This window comes from Podarcis melisellensis (assembly GCF_964234715.1).
Source record: "Podarcis melisellensis genome assembly, chromosome: 5".
Taxonomy (NCBI): domain Eukaryota; kingdom Metazoa; phylum Chordata; class Lepidosauria; order Squamata; family Lacertidae; genus Podarcis; species Podarcis melisellensis.
The window spans coordinates 74,237,495-74,255,584 of NC_138537.1; the positions used below are offsets into that span (position 1 = coordinate 74,237,495).

General features: G+C 44.9%; 2 long non-coding RNA genes across 2 annotated transcripts in view; both read left to right on the forward strand.

Annotated features, from left to right (window-relative positions):
- The window catches only part of LOC309371241, a 65,790-nt gene that overhangs the window by 22,207 nt on the left and 25,493 nt on the right, over nt 1-18,090 (forward strand). The gene's annotated exons all lie outside the window — the stretch shown is intronic.
- LOC309371287 lies at nt 14,015-16,594 on the forward strand. The gene is made up of 3 exons (XR_014169015.1): nt 14,015-14,059; nt 14,831-14,978; nt 16,369-16,594. It is a non-coding gene; the product is annotated as an uncharacterized lncRNA (long non-coding RNA).

Here is an 18,090-nt window from a genome sequence, read left to right on the forward strand (position 1 = left end):
GCCATCCCTCCGACTCACTTTCCCTTGGAGTTCTTGCTCGCCCTCTACTGGTTCCCTCTTCCGCTGCTACTCCTCTCTCAACCTCAGTGAGCCTTTGCGCCCCCGGCGCTTTAGATGGCAGTTCCCTGACATCCACCTCCCCTCCAGGGCCCCCTTCACCCCCTCCCGTCTCCTCCCCTACTGGCGGTGAGGAGGTAAAACCCCTGAAAGAACCTCCCTCATCTTCCGACGTCGCGAACACTTCCCTCCACTTGTTGCTGTTCCTACTCTCTCGGTAATCTTCGTCATCGGAGTCCACTCCCTCTTCCAACTCCGACTCCGCGAACCCTTCCATTTCCTCTTCCTCATCGGTGGTGCCGAAATACTCCCTCCTAAACCTTGCTATCGGCTGAGGTTTCCTCGGGAACCTTTGGTGGAACGTTTCTGTTAAAACCTCGTCATTGACTTCCTCTGCACTTACCCAGGTGTTTTCTGACTCCGGTTCCCCTTCCCACGCCACCAAATACTCCACCTGATTTCCCTTCCACCTGGAATCGAGGATTTCCGCTACATGGTTGCGGCGTTCCCTCTCTTCCAAGGCTGGTCCCCTGACGTACTCCCCTTCACGTCCCCCCCTGTATGGTGACAGTAACGACCTGTGGAACACTGGGTGCAATTTCATGTGGTTGGGTAATCGGAGTTTGAAAGCTACCGGGTTGACCTGCTGAATGACCTCAAAGGGTCCCAATCTTCTGGGCCTCAATTAATAAATGTCTCCACCTCCGGAATGCTTCGTGAATGGCAAGTAGTTCCCTGTCATACACCGTGTAATTCCTCTCGGATTTATTCAGCTTCCGCGAGAAGAAGGCACACGGTCTCCACTCCGACGCACTCCTCCCCGGTTGAAGAAGGACCGCCCCTACCGCCCGGTCGGATGCATCGGTTTCCACTCTCATGGGTTTTCGTAAATCCACATGCAGAAGTTGTTCTTCCGAGGCGAAAGCCCTTTTCAGTTCTTCAAAGGCTCGATCCGCCTCTACCGTCCAAACAAATTTCTTCTTGCTGCTGAGGCAGTCGGTGATGGGCGCCGTCAAGTGGGCAAAGTTCTTGATGAACTTCCGATAAAAGTTCCCAAACCCCAAGAATCTTTGCACGTCCTTCTTGGTCTTCGGTGTCTTCCATTCCAGTACCGCTTGGACCTTGCCTGGATCCATGGCCAATCCCTTGTCTGACAAGCGGTACCCCAGGAATTCCACCTCCTTGGTATGAAACTGGCACTTCTCCAGTTTCACCCACAGCTGGTTGGCTTGCAGCCTGCCCAACACTTCTCGAACGTCCCTCACATGCTGTTCCTCATCTTCCGAATACACCAACACGTCGTCTAAAAAGGCCACACAATTCTTGTAGAGCAAAGGTCCCAGAACGTGGTTTATAAAAGCTTGAAAACACGCGGAGCCCCCTTGTAGACCGAAGGGCATAACGAGGTATTCAAAGGCTCCCAAAGGGGTAAACATGGTGGTCTTCCATTCATCTCCCTTCCTTATGCGTATCAGATTGTACGCCCCCCGCAGGTCCAGCTTTGTAAAAATCTTTCCCTTCCTTACTCTGGTCAAAATGTCATCAATTCGGGGCATAGGGAAAGCCAGGGGCTCCGACACTGCATTGAGGGCCCTAAAGTCACACACCAGTCTCGGTTTGTCTGTGTTCTTTTTGTCCACAAAAAACACTGGGCTGCCCCCCACCGCTCGGGACTCTCTGATGAAACCTCGCTTCAGGTTTTTGTCAATGAACTCCCTCAGCTCCTGCATCTCCCTGTCTGACATGGCGTACAGCTTGCCTACTGGGAGTTGGGCCCCAGGGAGTAGGTTGATTTGACAGTCAAAGGGTCTATGCGGTGGCAATTTGTCTGCTTCCCTTTCGCTGAATACGTTGCTCAGATCTGCGTATTGCGGGGGCACCTTCCCTTTGTCCATTACTTCCATCCCGGCTAGGGTGACTCTGTCTCCTCCCGAAACCTTCCCCTCCTTGCAGTGTTCTAGGCAATGCGCTGACCCAAAGGAGACCACCCTCTGATGCCAGCCCACTAGCGGATCGTGTAGCGCCAGCCAGCTCATCCCCAAAATGATGGGCGCTCCTCCCAGGATGGCCACATTAAACGCTATCTGTTCGGTGTGCCTTGCCACCCTCATTATCATCGGGACAGTCTGTTGGCTAACTTCTCCCCCCAACAGCTCTCTGCCGTCAATCGTAGTCACCTGCAAGGGGTTACTTAAAGGGATGGTCTGTATCTGATGCTCAGCTGCAAACTCCTTACTCATGAAATTACAGGAGCTGCCTGAATCCAAAAGCGCCTTGATCTTTAGTGGGTGTCCGTTTGGCAGTTCTAGTAACACCTCTATCACTAAAGCGGGTCTGGGAGGTTCCGGCGTGGGCACTTTCACTGCTCTTTGGCCTGGCTGCTGTGCCCCGACGGTGGCAGCCAGGCGTTGGCTTTTACTTGCTCCTTGCCTTCCTCTTCCTTTCCCCCAACAGCTCCTGCCATCCCTTGCCATTCCTTTCTTTGTGGGCAGACTCTGGCAAAGTGCCCTGGCTGTTGGCAGAGATAACATCTCTTGGCGCTCTTTCCCTCCTTCTTCCGCCCTTCACTGGGATTTGAAACTGCGCGCGCCCGCGCTGTTCCAACTTCCATCGGCTCTGCCGGCGGGAAAGGTGGCTCTGGAATGTCTGGAATGCGGAACTCCCTCCAACGGTCTCATTTCCCTTCCCGCTTTTCCAAAGCCCTCGCCTCCTGGCGCGCTCCTATGGACAGCGCAGATTTGGTTAACTGATCCATAGACTCCGCCCTGGGCCCCCGGGAAAGCTCATCTTTGACGGTTGAAGAAAGCCCCTCTTCGAAAAGCATTTGGATGGGCTCCGCCGATAGGTCCCACCCCAATTTATGAATCAGCATAGTAAATTCAGTCCAGTACTCACGGACAGATCTGCTTCCTTGCTGGCAAGCCATTAACTGCCTTCGCACCACCCCCTGCTCAATATCGCTGGAAAACATCAGGTCCATGGCACGAAAAAACTTCCTCGTGTCCTTTAGGATCTCATTATTCGCTGCCATCAGGGGTCTAACCCAATCTTTCGCCCCGGATTCGAGATGGCCAATCACAAAAGCCACTCGCGATTCCTCGTCGGGGAAGTCATCAAACTGCAAGTTTAGAGCGTATTGCATCTCTGTTCTAAAGGCATGATAGTTCCTGGGATCCCCCCCGAATTTCTGCACCAATCCTGGTACCTTTCTGGCGAGCGGGGTGGTTTTCTCCTTTCCCTTTTCTGCATCCTGAGCCCTCCTCTCCTCAAGCCTCGCCGTTTGCAGCGCCAACTGGATCTCCAACGCCCTGTACCTTTCTTCCAGGCTTGGACCCCCTCCAGCTGCTCCTGCTCCTCCGGTTCCGGCTGGGTTGCTCATGATGCTTCTCCCTGCACAAGCTGGCTTTCGGTGACTTTCGGATTGCTGTGATGGGACGATGAGCTGCTTGTGCGTAAAATGCAAGTCCCTCAGAGTTTGATCAGGTTTTCAAACCTCTGCCTGTGACGGAGCCCCTCCAGCATGGCTGCGTCAATCACTAGTAGAATCCGAAAGTGGCTGCTTTCGGAATCTTTTCCAACATAAAAGCTCTTTAACGGAAACACGTCGTCTGGCCTCTCGGCGTGACAGTTTCCGGCGAGGTGTGGGTGTCCCTATAGGAGGTCCTGAGACCTCCCCACTGTTTTCGCTGGAAGTGTCTCTGAGCCATCCCTCCGACTCACTTTCCCTTGGAGTTCTTGCTCGCCCTCTACTGGTTCCCTCTTCCGCTGCTACTCCTCTCTCAACCTCAGTGAGCCTTTGCGCCCCCGGCGCTTTAGATGGCAGTTCCCTGACAGGCGTATTCAGTCCCCAAAGGCTGCATGTAGTATTGCCAAAAAGGGAAACAGCTTTTCCTGGTGCTTTGGCAAACCCAAGGAAAGAAGCAGCTTTCAAGAGGTTGCAGTCCCTTTTTTTAAAAAAAGAGATGCTGAAAAGGGGAAAAATAACTTCCAGCGAAGTATCTCAGACATTTCAGTTATGCTTTGCAAGGAGCCCATAACATCTCTCTCAAAAATGTGATAGATAGATAGATATATTAGAAATCTGAGTCATCCTAACAGGCTTTGATAGGCCTCACTGAACAGGCAGACTGACCAAAGAGGTTAGGTTTTGTCACATCCTGAATATGATGCAAGCTTGCCATCTGCTGGTATATTGTAGCAACTGCAAGAATCAATTTCTCCAATTTCACAATGCAGATATGTGCAAGGATACGCAGCAACACAGAGAAGAGTTGGTGTGGTCTGATGTGTGTGTTCTAGTGTGCGCGCTGCATGGCACACACAACTTTGCCCACCAGCACATCACCACTCTTCACCTGCCTTCATCATTGGCCACCTGGGTCAGCTGCCTCAGTCTGCCTAGTGGCAGGGCCGGCTCTGTCTCTTTCACATCATGAAAGGTTTGCTCTCTCGTTTGTTGGAGGTAAATTACTTACCAAAGGCCGTTCTGAAGAGTGGTTGCTAGGGCTGCATTTGAAAATACTGTTTAGGTGGAGCTGAAGTCTCTCTTCAAACAAATGAGTTATTATGATGACATATAAAATGCCTAAGATGATGGTTGGCTTAAGAATAGCTATGGTATTTGGGCAGAAAGGCACATTTCACAGATGTTTTTAAAATTCTTGGTGAGTATACAAATGGAAGCCTTCTTACTTACGGTTCAATATTCCGTTCCTCAAGAACCACACATCATGTACTGTGCATTTTATCCGTATCTAGCTATCAATGCAGTTGCTTTGTTTTCTATTCTTCACTTGCTGCACTTGGTTATTTTGAAATATATATCCCAGGAAGTTAAACAGCAAAGAGAGATGTAGTGGAGACCTTGAAAAAGTCATAAGTGATTTTGCAGAATTTCTAAGCTGCTTTCCAGCCTACACATTTTGTTGCTGTTGTTCCATTTCCTTTCTGGAAAGCGTAGAAATAGAAGCACATTTGCTTGACCTCCCAATTATTTCGGATGTCAGCTTGACTAGAATTGATAGCTAATCCCTAATAGTTTGTTTTGCAAACTTCCTCCGTCAAAAAGAAATGCTTTGAAAGAGTTGAACATTTTGTGCAGTGTAATCTATTGGGGGAAAGAGGAAGTCAAATGAATTTAAACCACATCTCAATGATAAAGGGATGCCTGGTGAATTTAGCTTAGCAGCACTGCATATTCCAAATAACAACATGCATTTCTCAAAAGGAGGAAATTTAATTCCCCACACTGAAATGCTATTACAATCCCTTCTGCACTTAATACTATTCTGGCTCCTCTCGAATCCTGTCACCCAGACCAGAAGTAGCCAACATAGTGCTCTTCAGAAATTGTTGGATTTGCAACACCTGCACAATGTGACCTTCCAAGCTGACCACAATTTCCATACATTGAAACACATGCACCTACCCATCCACTGTTAATAGTTTACAAGACCTTCTGTAATAATGGTATTGATGGGGGGGGGGACACCAGGAAGTGGTGTGGGGGTTAAGAAGTTGGCAGACCACAATGCATGGTGGTGACAAGCATTTGGCATTTTGGTGTGAGAGGTCACAAACTGCAAATTTCTAACAGGAGGGTCTGGTCCACAGCTGCATGTTGAATTTTTTCATCTGTGGACCAGCCCCTAAATGAGGACTTTCCAGCTTGCGACCCACCAAGCCAAAATGCCTGACACCACTTTACATTGTGGCATGCCAGTTGCTTGACAAGTCCAAGAAATATTTATTTAGTTCTATTTCTCCTTAAATACACATTTTTCATATGCATTTTAGTCAAATATATGCATATTTTTTTTGCAAGGAATTTCCTTTAATGCAATGATTCATTTTACACAATTTTAACTGATTTTTGTGCACACCTTTCCCTGGTATATTAATTTTTGCGACAACCACCTCCTTCTCTACTCATTTAACATTCATTTAAAAAAAAAAATGGAGAGCTGTGTTGAAAAATTCAGAGAAGTGAGAAGCATGAAGGCTAGCAGCATTTTGTTTTGCAGACTTGTCAATTAGGTAGTTTTGCATTCAGATGCAAACTTGATGAATTCCCCACCCATAGTATCACGAAAGAAATAAACCAACAAACCTAGGGGTGGGCATTTTAGAATTTAGGGAAAGTGAAACTAGCGTTTTACACCAGAAGCAGAAATTGCTGAGCCTACCCCCCAAGTGGAGATTGCAGTGATCGCTGCATAGTTGTTGTTTTTTTTGGGGGGGGTGTGCCTTTATCTAAGTGATGAGCCAAAGCTCAGTCTTCGCAGAGTCAATATGAGGTTGGAAGAAAGGCACATTGCCAGGCACCAGAGGAGGAAAAAGCACAGCTACAGTAGACATCCATTTTGTTGTAGGAGGCATAATAGACCTTTTCAGGTTTTATTGTTATTTTTGGAGAAAGCGGAGCGTGGGGGCTTGGGGAGTGCAAGGATGTGGTGGTGAAACTTCAAACAGGAAGCAAACGATGTACTGAAAAAGTCACATTTTAATTGTATAAATATGAAATAACATGAGCATAACAAAGGAACGGCGTCTGCATCCAAGAGAAATAAAAGAGCAGGCTTCGGCCATGGAAAAACCCAGGATTGCTGACATAAGACCTGATTCAGCTGAGCCCTTAGAACTTTAGAACTTTTGAGGGCTTGTTTACATCACGGAGACCCTTAGCTTGTATTCCCCTCTCTCAACCCAAGCAAGGAATCCCAATGTGCTCCAGCCACATATCCATCTTGGAGTCTCTCCCAGGTCACCTGCTTCTCTAGGAAACCACAAACTCTGTCCCAGAGATAACAGCCCCTCTATCACACACACAATCCCCTAATGGGGAGCAAACCAAAAATGAGACTCAAGAGCACCTAGTAGATAATTGCTGTTGACATGTACATACCAGTGTTCGAAACTCCCATTGTTCCAGGAGCATTTTGCGACAGGGAATTTCATTAGTGCGAGCTGCTTCTGAGCTCAGGGTGCAGTACTGCGCCTAAGATTTCAGATTAAAACTGAAGAGTGGAAGGAAAAGAGGACCTTTTACTGCCTCCCCACTTCCAACTACCCTCTGAAGGCTGGAGAAGAGACCCTCTTAAGAATATTAGGGGGCGGGGGTGCAGGGGAAGGACTAGGCCATGTGAAAAATGAACGTAAGATTTTTAGCTGCAGTTCATTCATTTTCAGCTTTGTTTTCTTGTTATAAAAAAGTCCACCTAGATATTCCGTTATTGCGCCCATAACCTAGGCTTAAGGCATAGCTGTCAACTTACAGATTTGAAAGTAAGGGACCAGCAGCCTTGAAAATAAGGGATCAGCAGCCAAAATAAGGGATTTTCCGGGTACAGGTATGTTCAACTTCTGAGCCCCTCTGAGCCAAAGGCAGAAAGCCCAGCCAGCAGCCAAATGAAGCCTCATCAATAAGGGACAGCAGTGGGACATGGCGCTGGGATAAGGGACTGTCCCGCCAAATAAGGGACACTTGACAGTTATGGCTTAAGGTGACATTTAGCTCCTAGCTTTCATATCTCTGTTTCTAACACTGGTACAGCCATACATCCTTTTATTTGCAAGCCACCTTTCCATGCTTAAAACCATGCTCAAGGTAGCTTGCAACATGAAAAAACACACCAAACACAAGAGCCTTTTCACAGACACTCCCCAATTTTTTTTGAGCATCAGCAGAACTGTGTAACACAGCCCCCTCCTTTATGCAAATCAAGAAGTGATATTTGTAGGAAACGGATATTCAGCAAAGAACCATTGTGGCTTCCTTCTAGGATCCCTTGTGTACTAGCCTGGTTCCCCCTTTCTGTTTGGTGAGGCTGTCAGGACACCTTGGGGGACATGAGTTATCACTTTGGCACCACGTAGGATAAACAGAGAGCCAGGACACCATGTTGGGAGAGGTAAAACATTATTTTCTGGCTTGCAACCTCCCTACATAGTGCCACCTACTTTTTGCATGTACAGCTAACACAACAGGGCGCTGCTAGAGATTTCTCATGGAAAAGTATGCAAAAAGGACTCCGGAAACCAAATAGCCCTGATTACCCACCTAGTTGCATTGATTCAGTGTCCCTAGAGCCAGCCTTGTTTGGGTTTGTTCATAGTTTAATTTTGATTTTTGCTTGTTCTCTAGCTCCAGGAAGCTCCAGCATGCAAGTTAAAGCATTGCTCTTCTTAGCAAAGTCAGAAAGATGAACAAAAGTAAATCTACACTGGAACAAGTTCAAGGGGAAGGATGCTCTTAAGAGATGCAATTTTCTGTAGAAGGATCCAGCCCCCCCTTTTTTTGCAATATATCGCAACATATCATTACTCTGGTTTTATCCTCTTCCATTTGGCAAAGGCTCACCCCTTTCCCCTTCTCCGTTCCTCACAGAGCAAAGGAAGAAGAAGCCAAATGTGGCTCCATTTCAAATAGTTTCAAACCGTGCCAGCAGCAATAATAAATAACTGAGGAGTCTCACAATTGGTTTAGCTTACCCAAAACTTCGAAAGGATTATTTTAAAAAGAAAAACACACACACACTAAACGGTCCCAAACCCTCAAGGATGGCAGCAGGAAATATGCATTTTTCGGGGTCTCCTCTTGCAGTAAAATAAATAGAATGATAGGAGAGGTAGGTAGCCACATAGAAAGATACTGGTAAGCATTTCAGATAAACTTGTGGTGTGTTTTTTAGGGCAGCAGGAAAGAAAGGATCCAGATACATGATAGATAATATTGATGTCGCCACTTTGCATAGTGTTTTACAGCATAATAGCATGGCAGAATTATAGTCAGTGGTAACTGGGACTGGCAGAGCAGCAGTCAGGAAGACCAATGGTATATAATTGTTTCATTTTGTATTTTTATGCCCCGTGAAGGTTGGTATACAAATATAAATGAATGAAAAGAAAGAAAGAAAGAAAGAAAGAAAGAAAGAAAGAAAGAAAGAAAGAAAGAAAGAAAGAAAGAAAGAAAGAAAGAAAGAAAGAAAGAAAATGGTGCTCTTAGGGAATGCCAATGCCATCTCTCTCTTTTCAAGCAGGTCTAAAAACCTTAGCCTTTTCAATGGAAATACAGTGGTAAGAACTTAATTTGTTCTGGAGGTCTGTTCTTAACTTGAAATTGTTCTTAACCTGAAGCACCACTTTAGCTAATGGGGCTTCCCGTTGCCGTTGCGCCACCTCTGCATGATTTCTGTTCTCATCCTGAAGCAAAGTTCTTAACCTGAGGTAATATTTCTGGGTTATCGGAGTCTTTAACCTGAAACGTATGTAACCTGAGGTACCACTGTAATTGAGTCTGGTCTGATTGAGTCTGGTCTGACAAAGACACTGATACCCCAAAACCTCTCAGCATTGCTTATGTATTTCAAAATATGTGCACCCCTTTTCTTTATAAACTCTCTCTAACACAACAAAATGATAAAACGTGTAACAAACACAATGCCAAGCTGACTAAAATCGAAGTCATACATTAAAATCAAAGGGTAGGATAAGGCAATTCAGTATAACAACAAGGAGGCAGAACTTCTGCCCACACTCAGGCTGGGGGAGTCAAACCTCTCTGGGAAGGAATTTCCGTAGCGTGGGTTCTGCAGTAGAGAACAATTGCAAGTTCTCCAAGTCAGGGGTTAGCATGTACACCACAAGTCCTTCTACAACATGGTGGGCAGACTTCATGCTTGCAGGATCCTATTATTATTATTATTATTATTATTATTATTATTATTATTGCCTCAATTTCCATCAACCGGGGCAGATGCAAAACAGTTACACTTAAAATAATTTCCTGGCCCTTCCACATAAAAATCCACTCCTGGTTACTGTGTTTTCTTCATTTCATCAGTATCGTGTGTGTGTGTGTGTGTGTGTGTGTGTGTGTGTGTGAGAGAGAGAGAGAGAGAGAGAGAGAGAGAGAGATTTTGTTAAACAATTAGGAGCCAGAAATCCTTCTCAATCTGCTGCAAATCACCTAGAGATCTATCAGTAGACCCAGATCTACCCTGTGTCCATTTCTGTTCTAAATTGCCAATCCTCATTGGCCTGTTGTGAGTATTCTGCCAATCATAGGATTTTTTATTTCTCATTTCAAAAAGCCATCAGCAGCTCCCACATCCTTGTTTCATGCACACACTCTTCACCACATTGAACTGAAACATTTGCTTATACACAGAATCTTCCGCAAAGGTCCGCAGGGCCAAAGATAACACAAAATATTCTCCTCCCAAAGCCTTGCAAATGGCTAAGGCTGACAGAAAGCAGATCGAGAATTTAGAAAGTGGCTTTTAAAGTAATCCTGTATTTTCAAATGGACACTTATAAAGAAATTCATCTAGGCACTTGGGAAATACTGAAGGGTAAAACCACCCCCACAGTCAAGTGCTTGGCTAACCATCATAAAGCTTTATGCCTTCAGGAGTTATGACTTGGTAAAACTGCATTTGTATCTCTGTTTGATTCTGCATTTAAATGCTGGCAGTCCAACACTGGAACTGCATCCAACGTTAGGAACCCACACAGAGAGCTGAGCAAAATAGAAGTGATGGCAAGACCAGAAAATAAATGTCAGGAAAACACAGCAATTAAAAATACCGCTGCAGCCATATACCAAAGAACGAGGGAAGCAAACAGAAGAGCATTTCCTTCCAAAATGAGGGTGGTAGGCTGTTACCTCCCACTACGACATTGCCCAATACTCTTCTTCCCCCCACCCTCCACTGTTAGCACTGATTCCTGTCTCCAATTCTCATTCCCGCCCTTTACAAATACAGTTTAGGAGCCCACTGTCTTGGGCTTGGGAAACAGCCCAACACTGATGGATAGACCAGCCTAGGTGGGCCACCTCAGCAAACTGATTTGGGGCTTCCTCTGAATTGTTAAAAATGAGAAAAAGTGAGCCAAGTAGCCGGGCCCAGCCCTGAAGGAAGGAGTGGCAGGCTAAGGTTTAGGAGAAGGAAGAAAAGGCTCCCACACAATTTGGTACATCCTTGGAATAGCAATGGGTCCAAGATAACCGTGCTAGATGAGTTAAGGGGCAAATTGTTGAGAGCTAAACCTGCCTTTTCCATACCCTGCAAGTGTCCTGGAAAAACTAGAACATCCGTTTTTTTCTTACACAATTTCATGCTGTTATTTCCCTCTAAGAAAGCATTGTTTTGGGTCTGTGATCTTGTGCAGCATCCCAAAATGCATTATTTGGGCATCATTCCTGAAAAAAACCCACTTTTTTGGGGGGGGGGAATCACAGCATGAAATTGCACAAGATCATGACACCCAAAATGGCCACCATTTTCCTGCAAGAAAAAATAAATATGGTGTTTGCCTTTGGTGCACTTTCCATTATTTGGAGTGTTGATATACTTGGCATTACAGTCGGCTTGTCTGCCATGCATATATAGGCATCTGTCCTCACAAAGTGCTGTAGGACAGGAAGCCAGTCTGTAGTTAGTGAGCTTGGTGTCAACAAGGCCTACTCTAAGTAGCAAAGCCTGCATGGTGGAATGGAAGTAGGCCATTCTGAGCACTCCATGTGAGGAAACCATGGATGCATAGACTGCCTCAAAGAGGGGTTAAAAGGCGGTTTCCACAAACTCCTCACCCTTCCAAGTCATGTCTGTGGGTGAAGCAAGGATTTTAGTCTGCCTTAGTGAAGTAGAAAAGTACACAAAGGAATGGATATTAACACAAATGACAAGGACTCACGTGGTCTTAGAGGACTAAGAGAAAATGGTGCCAGACCACCACACCCAATTGACATATACCCAACCCTACTGCTCTGCCAACCCTCATAAAAGATACTGCTCCATTGAACCACCAGTGCTTGGGGTGAAGAGAGACACCATCACCCCCAAGAGATGCTGCAGCTCTTTCCCTTGCGGTGAAAAGACAAGAGAGAACCATTCGCTGGTTCCCTTCCCTGCTAAATGCACTAAGCCTTCATTTTCTCTTCCTCCACTTCGAGAAAATCAACAAAGTGCCTTGTAGAGGATCAACTACTTTCTTTCATATTATGGATCAGGCTTACCTCAAGATGCTCTGTGTTCCAGTCTGCTGCAAAGCAGGTAATAGTCTCTCCTTTGGTAGAGGCCAGACTCCACAAAAAAGGAAGAAGTGGTTTAGCTTCTACTTGACCCAACCACCCAGCTGTCAGGTATTAAAATTAACTTTCCTTCCCCAACTGAAGGAAGATGAGGAGGCAACAGGTGATTCTGAGCAGGCAGGCAGGTGAAGACCAAACTGACAGCTGAATTCAATTCACTGGTTTTCACTCTTGTCTTTTCAGGTGTGCTTGTAGACTAGTGAAGGGACTTGTATGTATCTTTATGTATCTTTCTTTACACTTGACTAGGCCCAAGACATTTTGAAGCCTGGGGGTAAGGCTAAGATGATGCTCCCCTCCTCCTCCTACATAATATGGAAAGCTGACTGGATATAATTTAAATGCTGGCAACAGGAGTGTCTTCCATCACACCTGAGGGCAGCTAGCTAATTATGGAGGAACAGCAGAGGTCACATGACACACCCTTCCACAGAAGGCTGCAGGTGGGGTGAGGAAACACATTCCCCCGATTTGTTGAAGTCACCACATCCTTTCTTCTGGTGAGGACAGCCCTGGTACTAGTCTAGAACAGGGTTTCTCAAACTTGGGTCACCACCTTTTTTTGGACTACACTTCCCATCAACCCTGACTGCTGGTCTAGCTCGCTAGGGATGATGAGAGCTGTAGTCCAAAAACAGCTTGGGAAATCCTGGTCTAGGAGGATTCCAGACTATACAGGAAAGCCACAGCAAAGGCAACTCCAGCCCCAGGAAGCAAACAGTGAACCTTATAGCCAGGAAGGAAGCAGAAATGGTGGGGTGGAAAGACAAAACAGCACTAAGCAGGACAGAAGCTGGCAGGAAACCAGAAGCCACAACTCATCACAAGGGCCATAGCAGCAGATGAGAATTTAAACAGAAACTTTGCCGGCCATTGGAGCCATGCCAGATGGGAACTCTAATGCTTTTTTGTGTGGCTCTGCTCAAGGGCAATGCATTTTAAGGTGTTTAAGCACTTTTCTGCCTGATGGATAAATTCTCCTTTTCCATATGGGCAGAACTCTGTTTTATAAATTTGTAAGTATGAAGACAGCAAATAGGCTTTCATTACCTGCATTGCATATAAAGGTGGGGAGGGGAGGGAAAGCCCTTTGGCTCATCCATAGCTGTCAATGTTTCCCTTTTTTAAAGGGAAATTCCCTTATTCTGAATAGGATTCCTCGCAAGAAAAGGGAAAAGTTTACAGCTATGGGCTCATCCCGTTTTCAATATTAAGTTTTGCTTTATATTGTGACTACAAATGGGCCACTAAACTAGATATGAGTTTGATTATAAAGGAAATAAGGAAAGTATATATTTCTTGTAAGAGAAAGGAAGAGACTGTATTTTTGATGATTGAATTTAAGACTGAGAACAAAATGATAATTTGCTTGAAAATAATTTCACAATGATGTAAGTGGGAACAGGAGACGCGAGGAAGTCCAAAGTAGTAATGAAAAGATGTTAAACAATCAATGTTGTTTTACCAAACATGCAATTGTATTGAAAAACTTTAATAAAAAATTTATATATATATATATAAAAAACAAATGGGAAGGAGAAGACCAAAATTCAATGTGCAGAAATGTTTCCCATGTGTCAACAGCTGAAATGAACCAGAATTTTGTTGTGGATGCTAAAGGGGCAAATGAAGGATCTAAAGGCGCTTCCAAACTAGATGTTTAATCTGGAATAGACACTACCATTTGGTTTTAAGCGGCACATGCATGTTGTTTCTACTGCTGTTGTTGTTGCTGCGACTACAGAAAATCTGAGCTCTTTCTAGGCATGCTAGCATTCATTGCTTGAGGCAGCCATCACCCTCTGCCTAATAGTGAGGCAGGTCTATGCAGAGGTGACTTGCCCAGCACCCAGTGGTTGCAGTGTTCAACAGAGAAGTTCCAAGCTTGACTGAGTAGCATCAGAAAAGGTGTGTTGTGGAGTGCGGGAAAGTGATGGGGGTTAGTTGACATCATAATTATTATTATGACAAAGCAAGAAATTCACTGTCTTTGGTAGAGATGCCCTTGGCTCTCCTTCCCAGTCCATTCTGAATGTCCTAACAGGTAGACCAGATTGCTGTTAGTGTATAGATCATATGGTGACAAACATAGAAATAAGTAATATTATGGTTGCTAGACTTACTTGGCTTCACTTATAAGAAAAACATAGAGAGCTGCAACTGCAGAAAGGGAAATAAAAGAATTGGAGGTTATGTATATGGATTTCAAGCAAGAATGTAGTTCAGTGCCTCACAATATCTTAGGGGAAGTAATATATTAGGTTGGCTTGGAAAGAAGCACAAGCAAACAGTTCCAGAGAAACCCCACCCCAAAAAACCAATTTGCAGAAAGAAGGTCATGATAAACAATTACAGATAAGCAACTTCGTATGTCTCACTTATTTTAAAAATGTGTTCCCCGCATTGCCAGTACACACAACTCTTGTTAAGTCCTCTTTAATCCTCCAAAAATGAAGTTGGATTCTGTGTTAATGATTAAGCAGAGGCAAACTGTTTAGCAGAAAGAAGGTTAAATTCCAGGAGTAAAGTTTAGGAAAACATTTGAGTTCAGTTTTCCACAACTAGAAGAAGAGAAGAAGAGTTTTGGATTTGATATCCTGCTTTATCACTACCCTAAGAAGTCTCAAAGTGGCTAACAATCTCCTTTCCCTTCCTCCCCCACAACAAACACTCTGTGAGGTGAGTGGGGCTGAGAGACTTCAGAGAAGTGTGACTGGCCCAAGGTCACCCAGCAGCTGCATGTGGAGGAGCGGGGACGCGAACTAGCTACATGCTAGTTGACAGGCCTTTTGGAGTTGCTCTTTTTGCAGGGTCTTCCTTATACAAGGTAACTATCAGACGTGTACCAATGCCACAGCATTTTCCTGAGTGCAGCTAATCTTGGCAGTGTTACGATTTGTCCAGGATGAGTATTGTGTATACTCAGAAATTCACATTTGATGGCCAAATAGAGGGCCAGGCTCTCACATCTGAGCAGGCAGCATCAGCACGAAGATCACAGTGGCCAGCCTTTTGCAGGGAGACAGCTTCAGTGTGAGGTCACAACTAATTATGATATCAGCATGAAGTCACAGTTTCTTTCAAGCAGGCTGTATCAGCAAGAGATCATAATGATCACATGATCCTTCAAGCGGACAGAATAAGCCCGGTGGTGGATGGTGCCCAATGGGGTTGGTGGGGTAGAGAAACCAACAGTAGATGGAACTGGTGCCAAAGAGCCAACTAATTTTGGTTTTGCGCCCATCCTCCTCCCTGCTGAGTTCTACAGTGGCAACCAAAGAGGAAAAAGCTGACAGGGAGCACCACCGCCCCCTGGGCTGGACTAAGTAAGGCAGATTGGGGTTGGAGGGATGGTGCCCCACTTGCACCAATGGACCAGCCTCCACTGGAATGAGCATGAGATCAACTAAACAGTCTACTAGATATTTAGGGATTGGAAGCCCAGTGTTGTGCATCTTTCCTTTATCATCCATGTCCCATGACTTCTGAGACCCTTGTGTTGATCTCAAGATGATAGTGTGAAACCCTGTTGACTAACATTGAGCTACAGTTCAATAATGAGAGAACTAAAATAATTAGATGGGCCAGTAGGTAGTTCTTTGCTATTGAAGGACTGGTCTACCCAATATGGGAAATCCATAGCTGCTGCCACCCAACATCTCTCCCTGCCCAGACCCCCTTATTTCCCTGGTAACGTGGCAACCAGTGAATTTGATGTAGTGCAGGAGGACACAGAATGCAGTTGTGTCATGTCAATCATTTCTTTTGCTAAGAACAGTAAGGAAACCTGAAGTACTTAACCCCTAAAGTTGTTGGTTGCTTAAAGTGAACTTTTAGGGACTAGAAATAAAATTGATGAGTTTTTCATGATTTTCTGGATCTCTCTCTCTCTCTCTCTCTCTCTCTCTCTCATACACACCAAAATATAATAACTTTCACAAAAAGCAGGAGTCCATAAGACAAAAAGAAATGGAAACTACCACGGAATGCATCTCATTTTCTTAACCTTAAAACTTCTTTTCAGCTGGATTAAGTTCAGGAAAAATATATAGATCACTTCACATTTCTTTCTTTCAGTCAGTTTGCCCATGCAAATATTTAGCATCATTTATTCAGTACAGAATTTTTGGTCGTTTCTGTGATTGATGAATTCAAAGAAATGGATATTTCTGTTCCTTAGTTACTTTTCAGAATGTTCTGGTTAATTCTCTTGCCAGTTTTCCTGAGCCAGGAGGCAGCGAGTGAGCTGTGTTGGATGCTGGAGTTTGTTTTTCATGCCCACGAACGTGCAGATTTGGGAGGAGCAGGCTACCACAACTCCATCTTGTAACTATTTCAAGGCCTGACATTGTCCTTCAAGCGGGACATCTGATTTGTCAAAGGGGTTGTCATCCCCTCCCCCTTCACCCTTCTATTCTCATAGAATAGACCCTGGCTAACAGTTTTGAGATTGCTACTGAGGGGGGGGGGGCAGACGTGTGTGTGTGTGTGTGTAAGCATGCCTAATTATTACCGGGCCCTCATCAAATTCAGTGCTCAAAGTTTTGTGCACCTGGCTAAGCATCAACTTACAGAAGGCAAGGGAAAGCCAAGGATGGGTTCTAACATTTGTTGCTAAGAGGACCAGCAACATGCAAACGTTTATTTTAACCACTGAAAGTATGGGGGCCATTTTGCACTCCAAACCAGTGGCACTGCTGGTGCAACCTCAATAATGAGCTGCAATGGCTAAAAACATAATGGGTGAAGTAGCCTTCATAGGCCAATCCTACACCTGCATAATACTGCACAGTATGAAGTGTTCCTGTTCAGTGTTCTAGTCAGCTAGCCACACCTTTCTCCATTATGCTTCATTCCATTTCCCCTCCATCAGGTTTTCCATTCTCCCTTTCCCCAATAGTCAGCTCATTCTGTGGCCAATGAACATGCTCAGTCATCACTGGGTTGTTTTGGACATTCTCCTCTTAATTTCTAAGGTATTTTGTTCTTTTGCAAACCTTGGAGTTCACTTAAACTTGCTGATACCTCCATCCAAGCCATAGCTGATGCTGTTTTTGGCTTCATAAGAATCTACATTTATTTCCAAACTCTGGAAATTGAGGGAATGATGAGGTGGTAGAAAGGATCGCACCACTTCAGGCTATAGGTGGGGCATTCTGATTTTAATCTCTTCTCTGCATTAAATAAATGTCCTGCAGACAGAAAACCAGACCAGCTGTTGCTGTTTTTATCCTTATTTACAGTGTGTGTGTTTTTAACATGGAGGATTGAAAATGTAAACATCTACCTCAGTTTGAAGCGGTCCAGTCCATTAATCTGGAAATGCTATCCTATTGTATTCTACCATGAGATAGTTAAAAATGAAGGATAGTCTGGAGATATTATTAAGAAACAAACAATAAAAATAAATATACCTCTGGCTTTAGACTATGCCAGCATCTTCTCTTGGAAATAAGAAAATGACAATGGTCATATCTGTTTCTCTCAAGTGGGCGTCCTTTCAAAATATAGGTCCTCATCTGGAGAGATTTTGCAGCTTTATGTCCCTAAGCTTTTTAAGCAACCGTTAAACTGAAAAGCAACATGAGTTCCTGGCATTGTCTACGGGAGATTATATTCTCCTCTGCTCCAAATAACTGGTGACCTCTGAAGCCTCAAGATGCCACAGCGAGGCAAAGGAGATCACAAGGAGAAGCGACGGTAAGTGGTGATGAAAACAGCTGGTGGTGAGGTTAGGAGAGACATCTGAGGAGGGATGATCAAAATGACTGTTCTGAGCTCCCAGCTGCATGCAAGGGCACCAAAGAAACAAAAACACATTGGCAATGTTGACGGGAAGGGCAGAGGTTGGGGGAGCAGCTGGCAATGCAACGACTGGTGGTAAAATTGGAGACACAAGCCGCTGGAGGAAAATGTTTTTTTTTTTAAATGGTCCACGT